Source organism: Rhamphochromis longiceps, linkage group LG5, assembly GCF_057381845.1.
Source record: "Rhamphochromis longiceps isolate RC_006_pf linkage group LG5, R_longiceps_female_GT1.1, whole genome shotgun sequence".
Classification (NCBI taxonomy): domain Eukaryota; kingdom Metazoa; phylum Chordata; class Actinopteri; order Cichliformes; family Cichlidae; genus Rhamphochromis; species Rhamphochromis longiceps.
The window spans coordinates 16,468,936-16,489,040 of NC_140561.1; positions in this window are offsets into that span (position 1 = coordinate 16,468,936).

A 20,105-nucleotide genomic window follows, 5' to 3' on the forward strand; every position below is an offset into this window, starting at 1 on the left:
TATTCACTACTTCCCAGAACACCAAGGACATTATTTATAAAAACTTAATGGCATTAATCAAACGGTGCACTCATGTCCATCCTGTTTCCTGCTCCCTCCTGACTTCTTTAGCTGTCCAGATCCATCTGTGGATTTTCCTTCCCTCCAAATTCTCAATCTTGTGGACTGCCTTTTACCTTAATTACAATACACTGTTTGATTGGGACTTTGGAGCTGTGTTGGTGACTAATAGCCTTACCCTCATGTCACTGCAGCTAATTCTATTGCTTGTCTTGCCTACAAGCAGGAAGTGGGCTTTATTATTTTTACCGTAGGATGGTGCTTGTGTCATAACTGTGCTTTGTAAGCTTCTCTGTTTATGTGTATGCTTTGACCTATAATAATATTAATAATAATGGTGATAATAATACAATTTATTTATAGGCACCTTTCAAAACACCCAAGGACATTGTACAATAAATGGACAAAAGGTTTTAATTTAACTGGAAGACAGTCAAGCTGTTGCAGAACAGGAGTGATGTGGTCAGTAGAACGGGTTCTCGTGATAATATGGCAGCTGAATTCTGGACTCGCTGAAGCTTAAGAAGGCATTTGTGAGGAAGGCCAAAGAAGAGGGAGTCACAGTAATCCAGGAGAGAAGTAAGAAGGCTATGAACAAAGATAGCAGCGGTATGGGGAGTGAGGATGTGGCGAATAAGGTTTGATGTTACATATGGAAAATACAATCACGGGGTAATATTATTAATAACGGAAAGGAAGGACAGAGAACTATAGACACGCAGACTCTGTGAGGATGGGGAGACAGATTAACTGTCAATGACAAAGGAAAAACTGTCACTTTTGTTGACTTTGTACGGGCCCATGTTTAGCCTCATGGGCAATGATTGGCCTTGCTTTGCTTTTATCTTATCATTATGGGGGATTGCTTTTCTTATACTGCATTGTTTAAACAGTTCGAAAAAAAATTGTCCTTGGGATCAAATACACTGGGATCCACTAAGGGTTAAGTGGGTCCTGTTGGATCTGGCAATTACCTGTTGGGCCGCAGGTGTACAGCTTGCACTTATTAGTCTTTTCTCTTTATCCAAAATTGGGAATGCTTCACAGTGCCAGGCAGCTCACTTCATCTCCTCTGACTTTGAGTTAAAAGAATAGTTGTCTTATTAAATCAGCATCTATGCAGTCCACAGGATGTAAAAACCTTGATCCAGATATGCAAGAAGTTTTGTTGTTCTGGAAGCAGAAGTGTGATCTTACGATCCTAGAAACAAATGCTTGGCGATTGCGTCATGCTGGAAGCTTCTTGAAATGGACTGGAGAGTATTTTAATGATGAAAATTTTTTTCAGCAAGTACTCAATAGCTGTACCCACCTGTGATCAGTGTGCCTCTGCCTTGGCTCAGGTTTTGATGGTGGAATAGCTTTGAAAGTTTGATGTCTCACTCTATATCCATTCTGATCAGAGGTGCCCTGTTAAACCACCGGTTTGCAACCTCTATAACAATGAGGAGTCTCAAGAAGGATGCTAATAGGAAAAATAGCATACCATGTTGCACAGGAAGCTGCAGGGAGCCAGGTGTCACTGATTGTGAAGCTCATACCTGACAATTAGCTACCTATAATGTCTGGTTTTGTTCAATTATGAAGCCCAGGTGTTAATGACTTTAGTGTCTTTATTTAGCCTCATGTGAAGCAGGAATTCAATTATTCATACTTTTCTATCTGTTTTTTCTCCTCATTAGGTCATCCTCGGTTCTTCATTTTAAACTGACATATGGTCATTATATCCAACTGAAGTAAAATTACACGCTCCATCATGAATCTGTATCACCTTTAATCACATGTAAGTTAAGCCTGGCAGTGTGTGCGATGCTAGAAAATGATTAGAATCTTCTTACTTTATTCGAGTGTAACCAGTTGTTTAAGAATTTTGTAACTGTGCTGGAAACTAAGCTAGTAAACCAAACTGTATTTTCAGGTGTGAACCCTTAACAAAAAGTTATTTGTATCAATAGCACAATGTCACCATAAGACCTTAGGGTGAAGGAGTTCATTGAAATTCTTCATGTGCCCTAACACATAAATATGTTCAGTATTTTATCAGAAAGAAACTCAGACGTGTTCATTTGCATTTAAAAAGAAACCGTTCTTTTATCGGGCTTAAGATTAGATACTGTTTACTGCTTCTGTATGTGCCTGCAGGGTCGATGTGGACTTCTGCACTGTCTTAGGTGTGGGTGGGTGCTGTTTTTCTTGTTCACCCACCCTTTTTTTTGACGTATCATCTCATCTATAATGCTGTCTGCTTTGCATGTTCCTTTTTTGCTTCGTGCCTTTGAATATAAAGAATAGATTTACTTATAATAATATGCGCCATATACTTTAAAATTGCCTTGCCTGGCACCTATTTTTGTTTTTTATCTCCTTCTATAGATTCCCTGAGAAAGATTGGCTAAGAAGATGAAAAGGGGGAAGCAGCGGCATCTGATTGAAGTGAAATTTCCAGGCATCATTCATGCCTTCACATGGCATCACAGCTGGCAGTCTCTGTAGATGAGTGCATTCAGCTCTCATCAGTCTGTGCTGCAGAGGTGCGATGATCAAACACGCACACATATATGACAGTGCATTTGCATGGCAGAGGACTTTAACATGTTGAATCTGCCTGTTCCTAGAATCTCACACCTGCAGATGTCAATGGCAGCTCTGTTCTGATGTTGTGTGGGTATCAACAGGCTAGTTTTTCATTAACAGTGCGCAACTGCAGCGCAGTGCTGCATGTTGCCGTCATTAAACAACATCCTCTCGTTAATGAGAGCAACTGGAAATTAAATAGAAATTTCACACACACAGCAAGACAGCAATAACCGCACTTTGAGCCAACACACACACACACAGACACACACAGACAGACACACGGACACAGAGACTTAGCTTGCAGCTACATTTCTGTGTTAACAACTTCCTGAGCTCTGCAGGCGCACACCCACACTTTTACAGTATCTGCAGACGTTACACTGTTGATGTATGCTCACCCCGTCAACCCCCTTTACTTACTCATTTGTCTCACGCCCACAGACACACAGACGCAAACTCACCGCAGCCAAGGCAGTCTCTCAATCAGTGTTCCCACCAAGCGGACACCCTACACCAAGATGTCGTGATCCACTAGAGGTTGCTATTGCTCATGCACGCCTTTGTAGGACGGCAACGTTTTAGTGGGTCACCTGTGAATGATGGCAAACATTTAGCATTTTTTGAAAAGCAAAGTATTCAACTAGGCATCTGAAATTTCTGTTGTTGAAATGAAGGCATTGTAGTTACACTAACAGATGATTTATTTGCATAGTGGGGGGAGGGGGGTGTTACCGTGTGTTTAAAATTAGTTATCAGGTTGCAACGTTTAATTTAAAATGACGTTCATATTAAGGAAAGCATGCTATTGAGCTATTAGGCTTGTTTTCGCTCTGATAATTTCTATTCTAGTTTGGCATCATGAGAGCAGTGCTGATTGCTTAGCTGTTCATATGCAGTTTAAATTACTCTGCAAGCAGCTGCACAGCAGGACTGTCTCTTTTGATTGGGCCTATGGTGAGGCTTTTTAATGACATCCAAGTTGGAGGCAAGATCGCCCTCAATGAAAACACTAAAATCTATCATGAAATGCTGTCTTAAGACCAGATGAAGATTTGTAAGCAAGTTATAGCATCCTTTCAAGTTTTTTTTAAAAACATAATCAACTGTGATCATGATCAAGAGAATATCGTCAACCAGAATTTTTCTTATATATTTTTTTAACCTCAGCAAGTTAAGGCCTACAGTTCATCTTTCACTGATACAGTGCATACAAATATCTGCGCTTCCAACAACATGTCTGTTTAAATGTATGCTCGGGTCTTGACAGGAGGAAATGAGTCATATTTGCCAAAAATACACATCTTTGAAGTCTGAGTTAACCTAAGGACGTGCAGTATTCCTGCAAGTGTAGTCATGTTTGGGTAAGCAATCACCACGTATATCATTGATAAGATCTGAAAGGCAGCACAAACAAATGCTGAATTTCAAATATTTTACTTTGGTCTCAGACCTGCAACTCCTACAACAGATCAAAACCCAACTCATTAGTGTTTCTGTTTGTGTTACAAGCTGTTTTTTGAAGCAGCACACGCACTTTCGGCATTGCATATCAAGTGCTTTCATTAGTAGTTTTGCTGCATAGATCTGGATTGCCTGGAGCGAGATCTTTTCTATCTGTGAGCAAGAGGTAGCGAGGGTAAATTTAGCTGTGAACACTGAAATGTAAGCTTAACAGAGAACCACCAGCTGATTGCAACTAAATTTTACGCAGTGAAACCTAGCATCAGTGAACTGGAAGCAAAGCTTGAAATATAGAGAAAAGGCAGCTTACTATTGGGTATTCAATCAAATGTGTGTGGCAAAAGAGAGCCATTAAAAACAGCCGTGCCGGAAAACAGGAAGAAAAAGTAACAAGATTTGCCTTGTTGTAATCAAACAACTCAGTTGGTTTTGTGTATCTTGACACCTATTGCATGCTTCTGTGTCCCATAAGAGCCCTCTGTTAAACTTCCTGAGGGCTTTGACCAAAGTCAGGATCTGTGGATTAACGATGCCATGCATGGTGAAGCCCTGTGGGACATGAGACGTAGCGCTGGACATGTACAGCATTTTTCTCTGTTTTATTAAACAGCTGTGCTGTATATGTTTTAATTCTGCAGCATGAAACATTTTCCTCCTTCTGAAGATATTTCCTAATATTAGTCTGTGTAATCCTCTAACAGATTTTTTATTTTGGTGCCAAATTTTAAATTCTCACCCTGAAAGCAGTTTGTAATGTTGGTTTTTGCTATGATGACTCACCTCTCATTTTGGAAATATATATTTTTTGTTCTGGTGTATCTGAGCTTCAGTGCATCATCAACATGAAGGCATAGCATGTAGAGTAAAACGACATCATGTCTGTGCCCTGTCTCTGAACCATTGTCAATAATTAAAGACCTGAAGAAGGAAGGATTAGTGCTCAGACTTACACTGGCCTACATCTCTGCATGAACATCACAGCAAGAAGCTGGAGATAACATAGTTTCTATAGGAGGAGGTATGCTCACACTGAGGCAGTCTTATGAGTGGGAAGGCTCTGTATTCGGTATACTGCACCGTGACTGCAGTGGCTGTGCAGTTGAGCACACGAGGCAGCAGTCAGTAAATCCAGTTCATTGTCTAAAAGCATGCCATCTGTCTCTGACATCACACTATTTTCTCTGGACAAAGATTATATATGTACAAAGGCCCATTTCTGTCAGAAATGTCAGAGTGGAATTGCTAAACCCTAACCGTCAGAATACAACTAGGTGATGACAATAATAAATGTATCTGACACATTCCTGAGGCTGGTGGAAAGTCATTTCTGTAGAGTATGTTGAAGGCCGCAGCTCAGTGGTTTTATACAGTAGAGAACAGTCAACACATTTCAGTAGAGTGTGAGCAGGGAGCAAAATAATTATTGTAGATAGTGAGACAAAAAATGTTTAAAGAAGGGCAAAAATGTGAAATAGTGATATTTTAAAATGAAAAAAAAAATGTATACAGGGACTAATTCAAGTTTTATTTGCATGAATTGAACTGTGTCAGAATAATAAAATATTACCTAATGATTCATAGTTCTTTATTAGTGAAATAAGATACCAGATAAATGGTAATGGTAAATATTGCCAAGGCATTGAAATACAGTTATATTTATACATATTTCATCAATTCTTTTCGTTCATATATCTAGATGAGAGGATAGGATTCATTTCTAGTGAGACACGGCTTGTCATGTATCACAAAGAGATAAAATAGTCTTTTACAGATTTTTTGGACCTGAAAGCAAGCAGCTCAGCAGAAAAGCACAGCATCTTGTTGACAGTGTAAAAGAAGCAATTGTGTATTGTATGTCATTGTTGGAACTGACACAATTCTTCATAGTTCTTCAAGAAACCAAAACACTGCCTTAGAAATGCAAAACATTTTGGTGGTTGTGCTTTATTTAAATTTATTTAATGTAGATGTCTCAGTCTGGTCTGTTCCCTCACTGTTCTAAGCCACAAATCCACTTTTGCATTTACACGCAACAGTTTTTAATGGTTTCGATTTCAGGGATGTTGCATAAAGGAAAAAAGGAAGCTTGTGATTATGATAAATGATGCAGACACACTATTTTACATGCAACGATGCTGCAATCGGAATAAGATGGCCTCTTGACTCCTGGGGCTGCTTGACCCACATTTTAAGCTCCATTTTCTGTGACGGGGGAGGAAAGCAGGCACACTGGGTACAGTACAGTGAGAACAGGGTTGGGCTCTCCATGTACACAGCTATATTTATTCAAAAGAGGTTACCTCCAGCAACCACCAGCTGAACTCTTATGAAGGCCACTGTGTTCTGTGTCTACAACAAGGACAGAATTTCTCTGTTTCGAGTGTTGCACTCATTAAAAACAGTGTTAAAAGGCCGGAAATGAAGTGTTAAAATGGATTTCTCGCTCAGCCAAAACCCCCCCCAAACATGACAGCAGTGTTTGTAGAACCAGATCTCTTTACAAATACAGATACAGACAATCAGAGAGAGTGAACTAAATGATATCTGGGCTTGTTGTAGCACAGGGGTGTCAAACTCAAATACACAGTGGGCCAAAATTCAAAACTGGAACAAAGTCGTGGGCTAACGTTAATATTTATTGAAATATATTTATTCCTCCAGATATAAGAATGAATCTTTTCTTATGGACTCAAACAAGTTTTGCTGAAAAACTGAATATGGAACAAGCAAAGCTTTATACTAAACAATATATATATTAGCTGTATAATACCAGTAGGCCAGCTCTAATAGTAATTTGGTATGGCTTCGCGGGCCAAATTACATTTGGCCCGCGGGCCAGAGTTTGACACCTGTGTTGTAGCATGACCGCAGCATTTCATTCACCTGATAAAAACTACCATCGCTTTCTTGTTTAGGCCCTCCTCCTTTCCTTTTCTCCACCCTTCCTTGCAGGGTACACCTGTTGCATGGGTCAAGGCTGTTGTTAAGGCTTGCTCACCAATGCTTCCAGCCTCCAGCGCTGTTACACAGCACAGAGCACAAATGATTTTCCCGTGGTAGTTGGGCAAGTCACATAAAGGAGTCAAGGTATGTTCAAATCCCCCCTTTTCTCTCTATTTTCTTTCTTCAACTGTATCTTTCTTTTTGTATGCTTTTTAAAAAAAACAAAACGTGTGGCTCAAATAGAACAATCAAGCTTTTTTGATGCTTAAATTAGGAAATAATGAATGAGTAGTGATTTAAGATGCACGGCACCAGTTTAGAGGTTGATTTTGGCCTCCAGGTATGTAAATGTGCAAATGTACGAAACACTTTGCCTCAGGGTCTGTCTGCACACATGAAACTCGTGCTTTCTCGTTCTTTTAGGTTTTGAGGGAAGGAAAAAGAGTGATGTTTTTGTGGAAGGATGATGGATGGTAACATACAGATAGAAATAAATAAAATCTCGGTACCACAGTGACATTTTCTGTGTAGCTTAGCATTTGTTTTAGTATATTTTATTTCGGTCACATTATAAAAAACAAAAAATACCCAAGTTATTATTACACATTCATACAAGCACCCACAGGGATTCACAGGGGGCAACTTGTGGTTTAGCCCAAGGATAGTTCTGCATGCAAGCTGGAGTAGCTGATGACGGGTTAGATGACCCGCTTCACCTCCTGAGCCTCACCCACCCCGAAAACCTGTTAGAAAGGTGATACAAGTATTCATTTTATAAGAATAATAGTGGGATAGACCACAGACCTGATTCTGATTGAGTTTTAGACAAAGGCCAGGTGAGCAAAGTAGGTCAATGCATTTTCTAGGTTATAAAAATCCATTCTTATGACACAGGAAGTCAAATTTCCAACCTGTAGGTCTTTCAAATACAAAGCTACTTTAAGGTGCTTCTTATTTCACATAGGATCGCCACAGCCTTTCAAGGAATACAGGAACAAAAAAGTTTCACTGACTATTCTGTTCAGGAATCCATCTCCCATCAAGAAATCCCACCTGTCTGTTGCAGATACTGACATGTGCATGTGTATCTGTTATTTTCTTTCTGGAATTGTGGGATGTGTCGAGGTCTGAAGACAGAAGGTCATAACCTAGTAGCTTCCCGTGGCCTTCTCCGGGGTCAGCTGCCTGTTGTTTGTAAAGATGCCTGGATCTTTATTTTTGTTACTTACTGGATCAAGTTGTCAACCTTGAGGAATGAAACTTATCTATTTTCTGCCTTCAAATAACAATTTTCTGAAAAAAAAAGTCTATGGGAAATATCTTGATAAGGACTTGAAACTGATCTGCTTTATTCAAACAATAAATTGTGTTGAAAAAGGAGAAAAGTATCAGGATATAAGTGTCACAATTTAAGTATAAGAAAGAAAGTCACAAAATAAAGTTAAAGAAAACGACCAGCTGCTGAGGTTGTGTAGTCCAGCTTGTCTTGTTTTCATAGCATTGAGAATATTAATTTATTTAGTGCTATTATTAGGCTTCTTTTTTGCTGCTGCAGCAGCAGATGCACAACAATGCTTGACCTGAAGAAAAGAAAAGAAAAAAGAGTGAAAAAAGCTCAGAAACTTTATCGATTTCCTAAGATGGAAAGCCTTTCAATCCTGGACAAACACAGGCACAGACTGACAGGTGTGTCTGTGAAAAACACACATGCACACACAGATGCTCAAGCAGCAGCAGTAAAAAAAACATGAATAAATAAATAAATAAAAGTTTGAATAAATCAAGTGAGAACAGCAGTGAATGAGAAATAAGTTGTCCTTTAATTTTCCCAGTTTTAATGTCACCACTCATCCTGTCATCTGGTTACCACAGCTTTTGATTATGTTATGCTATTCTTATTATTGGTTTCAAATTATGTTGCCATGCGTTTACATGCACTTTGCTGCTCTGCACGCATAACATGTATGTTGTTCTGCACACAGCCTTTGTGTGTGTGGTGTGTATGCTGTGTGTAGGTGGATGCATTTAATGACCCGGCTCTTTGCTAATGTGAATGTCCGGTCAGTTGCTTACACAGCTGCACACTTGTAGATCCACATTCACTTCTCTCTCTCCCTCTCTCTCTCTCTCTCACACACACACACACACACTCACGCACAAAGAGATGTACACACTTTTTGTGCACAATGCTTTAGCCACACCCAATTTTGCGAAACTTGTGTCTGAGAGATGCTTTGTCTGCAGAACTTCATCTGTTTTCTCTTTTTTTCTGTTGTGCTGAACCAATGTGGAGTTCGCACATCGTGTCGTTGTGCTTCACTAGCTAATACATTCAGCTTCGCTTCACAACGAGCCCATCTTCATGCTCAGATGATTAACACCATGACATTCGCAGTTGCACTTTAGCCATCCAAGAAGTTTGACTGAACCCATATTTAAAGCCAGACAGCATCTTATCAAAGTAGGGAGATCTTTCTGGAGACAGATGTGCAACAGTGACCTTTGCTTGCTCTTCCAAGCAGATGTTTTCTGGTCTGCTGGTAATAATACCTTTCGTGGAGGTAGTTGAGGACAGGGTCGCAGTGCTGCTGGAGTTGAGTCCTCGTGCCATCTGGATCAGTTTATCCTGTTAGTGGAAATAACTACCTTCACCTGGCTGCAGGGGGGAAAACACTTATCATTAGTCCCCGTTCGGTTCAAGCTTATTTTAGTGAATCTTGTCCTTTTCTAGGAGAGGCTGCCACAGCGCTTAAACTGTATGGTCAGGCGCTTTGAAGTCAACGGATGATATGTGGACGAAAGATGCCAGAGAGAGTGCTAAGAGCAAAAACAACTCTTTTTTTCCCTTCTGATCTTGTTGAGAAACAAGAGACTTTTCCTTTTTCCATCTCAAATTACAGTCATTACACAACTGCGACAGTTGATGAGATATGACACCTAGTGGTATAACACTTACACTGCAGGCTTAGATACAGAAGAAAACCCAAACAAGTCAGGGAGGCAGGCTCTGCAAGTTGTTTGATCCAAGCACGCAGGGCCTTCCCCAGGGATGTCCTTTGATGGTTCCTCTTTGGTATATTAATATTTACTATGGTGTACAACAACCACAACATAGTAAATATTAGTACATTAGCATCTAAGATAAATAGTCTGTACACATGCATCTTACAGGGGAAAAAAGGAGTGGGAAATTGAGCTACCCAAATGCCAGCAGACAATACCGCTCCCTTTTTCGACTGCCTCCCTCTGATAATAATTTTCATACACTCCCTTAGCTCGTGTTTGTTGATTGCAATCACCAGCACAGTAAATCTTGCTCCCGTCTTTCACTGGACGGCTCCGTTCAGCTCTGAACCCACTGCTTTGAGGTTTGACTCTATGGTTAGCCAAAACATCTGCTGCACCCACAACCACAAACAACCCAAACACACAGACAACAAAAAAGCAAGCGCAAACGAACTTAAATTGGACTTAAAAACTGTAAACACAGTTTTTAAGTAAGGAGACACGCCTGAGTGAAATTAAATCGGAGGAGTAAAAAAGAAAGGAAATGTTGAAAGAATGCGATTGGAAAATGAAGCAGTAATAAATGGCTGGAAGTAAATTCAAGAGCATAAGTGACAAGTAAGCGAGAGAAAAACATGGGTGAGGTCGTTTGCTCATGCTCAGTCCCCAGTAGTGAATTAGTAACTCTGTCCAGTCAGAGTTCCAATTACAAAGTGATAAATCAGACAGATTAGCTGCACTCAGAGGCAGCCCACTCCCACTAGCTGCTTCTGGACTGCTTACTGTATAAAAAAAATATCTGCAGAGGGGGAGAGAGCTAAAAGCAAGCTAAAAAAAAAAAGCAAGTTACGCTAATAGGGAAAAGAGAGTGACTGGAGAGATTAAGAAAAGAAAAAACAAGATGTTTAGTGGAATAAAGCAAAGGGCTGGCAGAAGAACGCTAAGAAATAAGAGAAGGTGAAGCTGTTAGAGGTGATCAGAGAGAGATGATCCCAGGAGACAAGGAGGAGACAGATACTGTGGAAGCCGGGGGAAAAGAGGGGCGGAGATAGTCTGCAGATTAGATTTACACAGACTTGTGGTGACTCATGTTTTTTTTTTTTTTTTTAATAAACCTCACATATTGTCTTATTAGCTCTGTCTTTCCCAACATTGCTGTTTGCTCACATGTCAAGCTGTGTGAATCACACCATAAATCCAGAGCTGCAACACGTCTCTGTGCTTCCCACTTCATCTGAACAAAAAAACTTTAGCCCTCCTCTTAATGCCAATTGTTTTGCCTCTCCTTTTTGGCCCACAGACATCGCAGTCTCGATGTAGGGGAGACCGGGGATAGTTGTAACGTGGGTCAGTTGTAACACTTCCAATTTCTCCAATCAGGGCTAAGTTTCAAATGATGTGACTCATCCTATACATGCCCAATTCAGTTCTGCTATCACATGTGAAAAATCAGCACATTTTGTCAAACACAGACAATTTAACATGAAAAAAAGTAATTTGTATGCCAAAAAGTAAGTTTTTCTACTTTATTTCAATTTGTGATAGCATTATCTGCTTTGCAGTTAAACTCATCAAACTTAAATTATGTTATTTGTATGTCTATGGGGATATATTCTGTGTAGGTCTTTAGAGCTAGTGTTTTAGCCGTTGGCTGTAATGTTAGCTAGTTCATGGCTATAGGAGTCTGGGTCAGTTGTAACAATAATGCAGATGTTACAACTTACCACACTATTACTTTAACTTATATTAAACAAGTTGGGGCAACGACATCAGCAGAGAGAGGTTCACTGGTCGCTTTTGTATATGCGGTTAATGCCATTGGCAACACAATTACTTCACTGTTTGTGTTCCCCACACATATATTATGCAGACCACTGTGTCAGAGATGGACCAGTAGGAAGTACTGGTAGTGGAAATAAATCAGGATGGGTGCAAGAAACAGATTTCCTCATCTTTCTGAGGCACTTTGCAAACCACACCAAGGTAAGCCATGATAAAAAGTAATGGAATTGCGATGCTGGTGAACAACTACATTTTTTCAGCTTCATTGTTATGTTCAAAATTGGTGCAAGAGTTGTAAGTTATAATGCCCACTGAGCCAATGAGGCCAAACTCAAGGAAGACCAACCAAAATTAATGAAATATTCAGTTGCAGAAAATTCCATAATATGTCTTTTTTGGGGGGTTGGAATATGTTCAAAAGTTAGATTTCTGCATTCTGTCACACACACACACACAGCTACATAAATGGCTCTAAGTGCATTCATGTGTTGAATAAACAAAGATTACATGTTAATGTTTTGTTAGTACCCTTATTTCATTGTGTTACATTTCACCCCAGGATATGTTACAACTAACCCAGACTATGGGGTTAATTGTAACATTTCACTCTTTGTGTTTGAGGCCATACCATGCAATGGGTAATTGTGCTGCAGAGAAAATAGCTGCACTATTTAATAGCCGAGACATGTAAATACTTTGCATTACATTTTGAATCCACTACCTTAAACGAGCTCCAATTTACAGACAGAAATGTCCAAAATGTTACAACTATCCCCGGTCTCCCCTACTTGCGTATGTTCACTCTTAACTGGTAATGTGTTTAGAGCAAAGGAGGAGAAGCATGAAGATATCAGCTCTTTTCTCACACACACGCAGACTCACACCTGTTGCCATGGTCTTCACCTGAAACAACAATGTGTGTGTTCGCAGCAGTGTGACTCAGCTGCATGTTTGGGTCTCTCTGTTTCCCATGGCCTGGCAGCAGGCAGTGTTTTCATATGCCGCTCTCCCAAAACACCATTGTGTCAACAGCTTTGCTTAGACACGCAAGAAGAGCTGAAATTTAACCATTAAATGCTGTCGTCATGTAGTCTTTATGAGCGTGCTAATGACTGCTTGTGTCCGGTGGCTTCCTCAGAAAGCTTTACTACTTGCTGATGTGAAAGACTTATTAAAGGGACTATAAAGGTAGAGTAAGTTATGGCTTAGCTTTTACACATACGGTAATGTTCCTGTTATGTGCACCTGGTTACTTCCCGGTGGTTCCCAAGCTTTTTTTATCTGATTTACCCCACAGGCCTGTGAAATGAGCCCAAGTCCCTAATAAGCCTTTAATTGTATAAAAATGGATGCTGTTAAAATAATTCTTCATCCAATCAGAAGGTCAACATTTAGGCCTTGTAGATTACAGGGATAAAAGAAAAAGGACAAAAATAGATGCTCAACATTTTTTAAGCTTTTCCTTCAGTTTATGCGTTGCTTTAAACAATTTTACCTCATTGAGCTTTTTATTTAAGTTCTGCCAACTTAAAACAACGTAACGTAAATGTTCAATTGAAAGCACTTAGATGTTGAAAAAGTGCTCATATGAATGAGAATGTTGTATTTAGCGCTGCAGTGCAAAAGCCCTATAAGAACCTGTTTATTTACCATTAGGTGGGTATTTCAATTATTTAATACTTCTCTCTGTTTTAATGATTTGTGCATCCTGGCTGTCTTTATTCTTTACATGAAGTTTTAACATTTAAGCACTGAAATATATTATATAGTATGAAATAATAATATTAATATATTACATTACAATACATTGTTTGTTTGAACACAACCATATAATTGTCTATTGGCCCAACAAAGTACATGGCTGGTATCAAATAGAGTGCAAAACAGGTTACCTAGAATATTTTTGCTAGGATACAAAAAGTACATAGCTTCACTTACCATGATTCACATTTGTGTATAAAGATGTGGAATCAAAGTAAAATTAGCAGTCTGATTAAAATAATAATTACAAACTACCTTCAACCTGCTAACATGCAGTTTGTTTATAAATGGCTGTATTAATAGCCTAACAGTATCCTGGTACTGAATACCCATTAGTATGCAGACATGCAGTTAAATGCAGGTTTGCATAGTATAGTATGTTACCTCAAAATACAGGTAAATATACATGAGTGCAACCTGAGTTTTTGTCTACTTTAACGATGGGCTGCTCAGTTTAAAAAAAAAAAAAAAGGAAAAGAAAAGAAAGTTAGTTTTTTGTTTTTGTTTTTTACATCCAGGTAGTTTTGATTCATGTCGGAGGAATTCTGGAATTTTGTTCACTTTTTGCTGCGAATACAAATAGATTTTAAAAGAAGCACATTTTAGCTGTAAAGCCCTTCGAATGAGCATTTCGTCTGCAGTTAGAATGCCGACCTTCAGCGACTCCAGATTTGAGAATAATGACGCTGTCCACAGTTATTTTCTGTCTAGCCATTTTGTTTTCTGCTGCAGAAAACGCATTCTAATCTCGCAGGGTGACATGTCTGAATAGGGTGGCTGTTAATATTGTTCTAGTCTGAATGGAAAAAGGGGGAGAAGAGGGGACTCGAGCCAAACTCTCAACCTTGCCACATTTTTCTCGGCTTGCCCTATTTTCTTTTTCCTCTGAATATTCTCCCCGTACTGTTGTGAATTTAACACCTGCTTCCTACGCTGGACTAGCACCCAGCAGTGGCCAGCTGAGGTTAAAGTCACTCGGCACTGTGGATCTCAGGAAAACACCAGGACAGAGAGAGATCAGCTAAAACATGTGGAACTGCTCTGTGGGTCTTCCGTGAGAATTTCACATATGATAACAGTCTGGGAACCAAAACCTTGAACACACTCCACAGTGATGGAAACATTTTGATTTAATTTTTTTAAAAAACACATCTGGAAAAACAATCACTTTGAAGAAGATCATTATACTGTCCTCAATTACTGCACCCGTGACATGATGTGATCATTAAAACACATAATTATATTCACTTGAACATCTTTTTAAGGCATATAGACAGAGTATGGACCAAATTTGGGCTTTCATTTTGAAAATGTTTCCACTTAGAGAAGTCTTTAATGTATCATTCTTCTCCTGCAGCACATGCACAGCCCATTATTCCCAGCATTTGATCTACTGAGCTCTCACACAGACATATCCAGGCTACATTGTAGATTGCAGCTGAGGGACATTCACTGCCAAAGCACATTGTTTTCCAAAAGGGATTCTAGCTCATATTGCGGATTTGCTATAAAAAGGATTTTGTGAAACTGACATGCAGACAGCATCATTTAGAAGTGGAGAGAACAAGAGAGCATCTGAGCTGATGCACTTTAAGCATTGCCACTGGGTTATAGTGAATGTACCGTGTATATAAATCACTTTTTAAAAGAAATGTCCCACCATTTACATTTGTTTTGTGTGTTAAGGCTATTGTCACATTGGCATTGCCTTGTCTGTCTGTAGGAAGCAGGAGAATGGATGTTTGCTACAAAAACGATGTATTTGTGTCCCATTGAGACCTTCTCATAATATTAAAAATGTGATGTCTCATTATAAAATCTCGGTGGGAACAAATCTATTAAAGTGGGACAGATGGAGAGCAATTTAAAGTGTTAGAGGCGCCTCTGTCCTGTCCTTTATTAGCCATAAAAATGGAGCGTGATATGTGGAACTCCACAGGCTGATGGATTTGCAGTATCGCAGGAGATGAACATTTGGGGACATATAATGTCAAAATCTATCATTAATGGCACCTGAACGAACAGTGAAAAACAAGCATACAGGTGCACAGATTCCCACGACAACTGGAGTGTCCTTGAATGCACAGCTTTGCTTCACAAGATGCTTATTTTGCCCTTAGCGCCACACGCTACTCAAAACATGCAATAAAACCACTCTTAGGGGACCCACAAATACCTGTCACAAAAACACGTCTGTGGTGCAGACAGATAGTGAGGGAGAAGTTCCTTCTTGCTTGCTGAGAGAACACAAGTGTCCAAATCAACCAACCAACCAACCAACTCCCCCAAATCCCGACAAGGTGGGGTCGAGCAGGAAATTATGTCACAGACACAGCAGCAGATCTCCAGACACCGATAAGGTTGCTCCTCCTGGGAAAGTGAAACAAGTGAGAGACAGATTGCTTCTTTGTCTTTCTCCTTCCTCTTTTCATCTTGTCCCATCAAGACAGGAGCGATTACAAGAGGAGACTATTGAGACACTGTTTACTGAGACAGAACACTTATATTAATGTCGCTGAGACATGCTTTGGGTATTTGGGTGTGCTCCAAAAAGCAGGATGCAGTCTGCTGAAAAGAAGCTTTTCCCTTGTGTTAAATCAAAACAACATGTGACATAAAGTTAACGAATTTGGAGAGCAAATGAAGTCAGGTAATTGATTCAAGGACCGAGGCTTGGGGTAGATTGCTGAGGGGAGAGTGGCTGCTTTTCTATTCTTTAATGATGATATTAGTGGGTATACTCAGTGTGAGTCATGCTTTATAGACTGAAGACTGTGCTGCAGTGTCTAAGTGTTCATGGGAGGTTATGTGGGCAACTGCTGGTTTGAAGTAAATCACTGCTGGGGTTCTGCTCACTTGCCTCAGGGATCTCCAGCTCACTAGCAAGGAATTACACACACTGGGAAGAAGTGGTGAGGGAGCACTGAGAGCCTCGTCCTGCTGTGTTTGTGTATATAAATGTGTGTATGTCTATATTTAAGAAATTGCAGCACATGTGTATGTTTATACGGTTGCTTAATGAACCTGTGTGGGTGTGTGCTCCAGACTTCCCGACAGCATTATCTCAGGAAGTCTGACAGTCTATCTTTGTGTATCTTTGTGTTATTTCTCTGTCTAGTTTTGTCTGGTCCACTGTGTGTGTGTATATATATGTGTGTGTGATATGGATACGCTATGATGGCCATCGTATTTGCTGACTCATAAAAGCACTGAGCAAACCCACCCCCACTCCACCACTGGTGTTTGGACAGCCCATCTGGTTTTCATGAAGGAAGAGGAGTACGAAATCAGCATCAATCTGCTGCGGTCTGCTTTCATCCTGATGAAGAAATGACTGATTTTTCTGATTTTGTTTTAAACAGCATTTCACTACTAACAAATCAACAATGACTGCATCAAAGTATTGACTTTGGTGACAATACAGTTGCTCTTAGCAGCATGGAGCATTTTAGCTTTAGCTCAGTGTTGCTTGCTTTATAGTCTGCAACTTTTCCCAGGTAGTCAGCTGAATCTGGCTGACTGAGACTCAGTGTTTGCATGCTCAGTGGCTCACCAAAATTAGGCTGACTCAAGCCAAGCAATGGTTGCCAGATTTGGATAGTTGTTGTGTTTAGACAAGTTTGGACTGACGGTTGGCACATTTAGCTGAATTTGGAGCTATTGTTGTTCTACTGTGGCAACCTAAAAGCAAGAAACATACAGACAGACTTCACTTTAAGCACACAGACTCTAACCAGTTTACTGAGGGCAATTTTGGGTCACCATTCATTCCACGCAAGTTTGTTTTCTTGCTCCCTGCTAGGTTTGGGCCTTTATGAGCCCAGAAAAGCATAACATTATATTTTGAAAGATTGAATGGTGATACAAATCTCACAAATCTTACAAATATTGAGCAATCTTAAGCTACCAGCTTGGATCATAGGTAGTATTATTTGACATTATTTAAATAAAGTTAAATAGTAGCATTATTTATAGATTATTTAACTATGTTATCTAAAACACAAAGTTGTAGTCAGATGTTTACTTACACTCATCATGGGCATGAATACCATGATAATATGGAGCATTTAAACATTTCTTTGAGCTGTTAGCAAACATCTTTAATGACTTTAAAAAACAAGAATTGGGTGCAGATTTTTATTTATTTATATTGGATTCTGTCTGATCTACACAGGGTCATAATTATACATAAAGGCTCAAATACATATGCCTACAGCCACTTGTTGTACTAAAGGTTTTAACATTTTACGACTACACCCTATTAAGTATTTGTCAGTGATCATCACTGACTACAACTGGTAGTCTGTCTTTGCTGGCATAAAAAGGCAGCACTTATCGGATTGGGAAAGTCAAGGACCACAGTGAATATTTAAGGAGGATTGTAGATTTACGCAAGTTAGGAAGCCATTTCTAAATGACTTCAGATTCCAAAATCATTAGTTCAAACAACTGTGCGCAAGTGCACGGTATTCAGATGTGGCAGTACCTTGCTGAGGTCGGGAAGAAAACTCAAACTCTTATCCTCAGATAAAAGGAAACTGGTTAGGATGTTTAGAAACAACTCAGGAACCACCAAGGCTCAAGCCAGCCATCAACTAGAAAGTGTTGTGACACCAGCGTCACTTTCTATAGTGAAACAAGTTCTACGTAGGTATGTACTGAGACGTGTCGGCCAAGAAAGAAGCCCTTGCTTCGAAATGGACACCTTTGGGCTTGACTGAACTTTCCTCACGTGGACAAGCCAAATACCTTCTGGAAAAACGTTTTATGGTCAGATGAGACAAACACTGAGCTATTTGACCACAGTGACAAGAGATATCTTTGGAGGATTATAGGTGAGACTTTCAGTCCTAAGAGCACTGTACCATGGTAAATGGACTGGTTCTCTACACAACATGCCTCATACACCCATTCACACACGCACACAGCATCTTTGGTTTAGTGTCTTGCTCAAGGATATTTGGCATGCAGACTGGAGTAGACAGGGATCAAACCACCAACCTTTCAATTAGTAGGTGATCTGCTCTACACACCATCTGCCAAGCATGGTGGTGGTAGCATCATGGTCTGGGGCTGTTTTGTTACCACTGGTACTGGCACACTGCACAAAGTGGATAGTGAAGAAGGATACTACCTTCAAACTCCTCAACTTCACCTCAAACGAACTAGATAGTTGAATCTTGGACACAAATGAGTGTTACAGCAGGATGATGATCCCGAGCACACATCAAACCTGGTTTTGGAAACGATAAAGCAGGCTAACAAAAAGCTTCTGGAAAGGTCTATCCAAAGACTGAACCTCAACCCCTCTGAAATATATGGATTAAGCTTAAAAGCCAGGTTCATTTCAGGAAACCAACCATCCATTAATTGAGCTCTACCAATTCTGCCAAGAAGAGTGAGCAATTAAGAAAGAAAATTAAAAAAAGCATTATTGCCTACCAGCAAATTAATGACATGCTGTTTATAGAAAAGTTAGGAACTGATACTCACATTTAGTTCTTACAGTTCCAGACACACTTATCCTCCAGGTACTCGGATAGATGTCCTTGTTTCTTCTGAAAGATTCTGTTACACCATTTGCATATTGTTCTTGATCATTCAACTCAAAATCTCTGGGAAGAAAACAGGGAAGTGGAAGAGAACATAGCAATGAGGCTAGAATGGAATCGTAAATGTTGCCAAGATAGTTTTTTGTGGTTTAGAGTGAAAGACAAATTAGCACGGCTTTCTCTTTATGAAAGAAAAACATGTGAGGAATGTTTAGGAGACTGCAGTTTCTACAGAGTGGAAAACCACACCACAGAGACAGCTGGAGAGAGCCTTTGCTTTCATAATTGCAGCTACAACTTCACCTGAACACTTGATTAAAGGAAATATATTCTACCCCTTCTTCATATGAAGCAGATATTCATGTAATGTCTGGAATCTCCATGGATAAACAGACAGTGGTCAAGGCCAGCTGTGAGGTACTTGCACAAAGCGCCACACTCACATGCTCTCCCTGGCATTCAGCCGGCAGAAATAAACAGTTTCCTTTCCTTTTTCCTCAAGACATTTCTCAGTCCAACAGAAGGTCCAGAGTTTCAGACAGAATACATCTTCTGATTCCAGATGTATAATGTAGTGCAGAGGGTGTAGTATTACATTCCTCAGACCTAAAGCAGAAGTATAGCCGAACCCTTCACATGCCTGCTGCTTCTTGGTTTGGACCTCTGCAGAGAATCCCTCCTGCTCTCCATTTTCCTTTGATATGGGTTAAACACTGGGCAGTCTGACAGAAGACAACTGAGGAAGAAAGGAAATGAGAAAGCCTGGAGGAGACAGTGTAAGTCAGGGAGGGACAGAAGAAAGGTGAAAGACAGACTTAGTCTCCTAAAAGCTCCCAGTGGTTAAAATAGAAAGGAAGGGGCCAAAGACGAGGGGGCTGGATTTCTGCAGCTCTCTGATTCTGGGTCATAAAAGTGTGCTAGTATCTGTGCGTATGTTTATGTGCATGACAGAGTAGGAAGTGG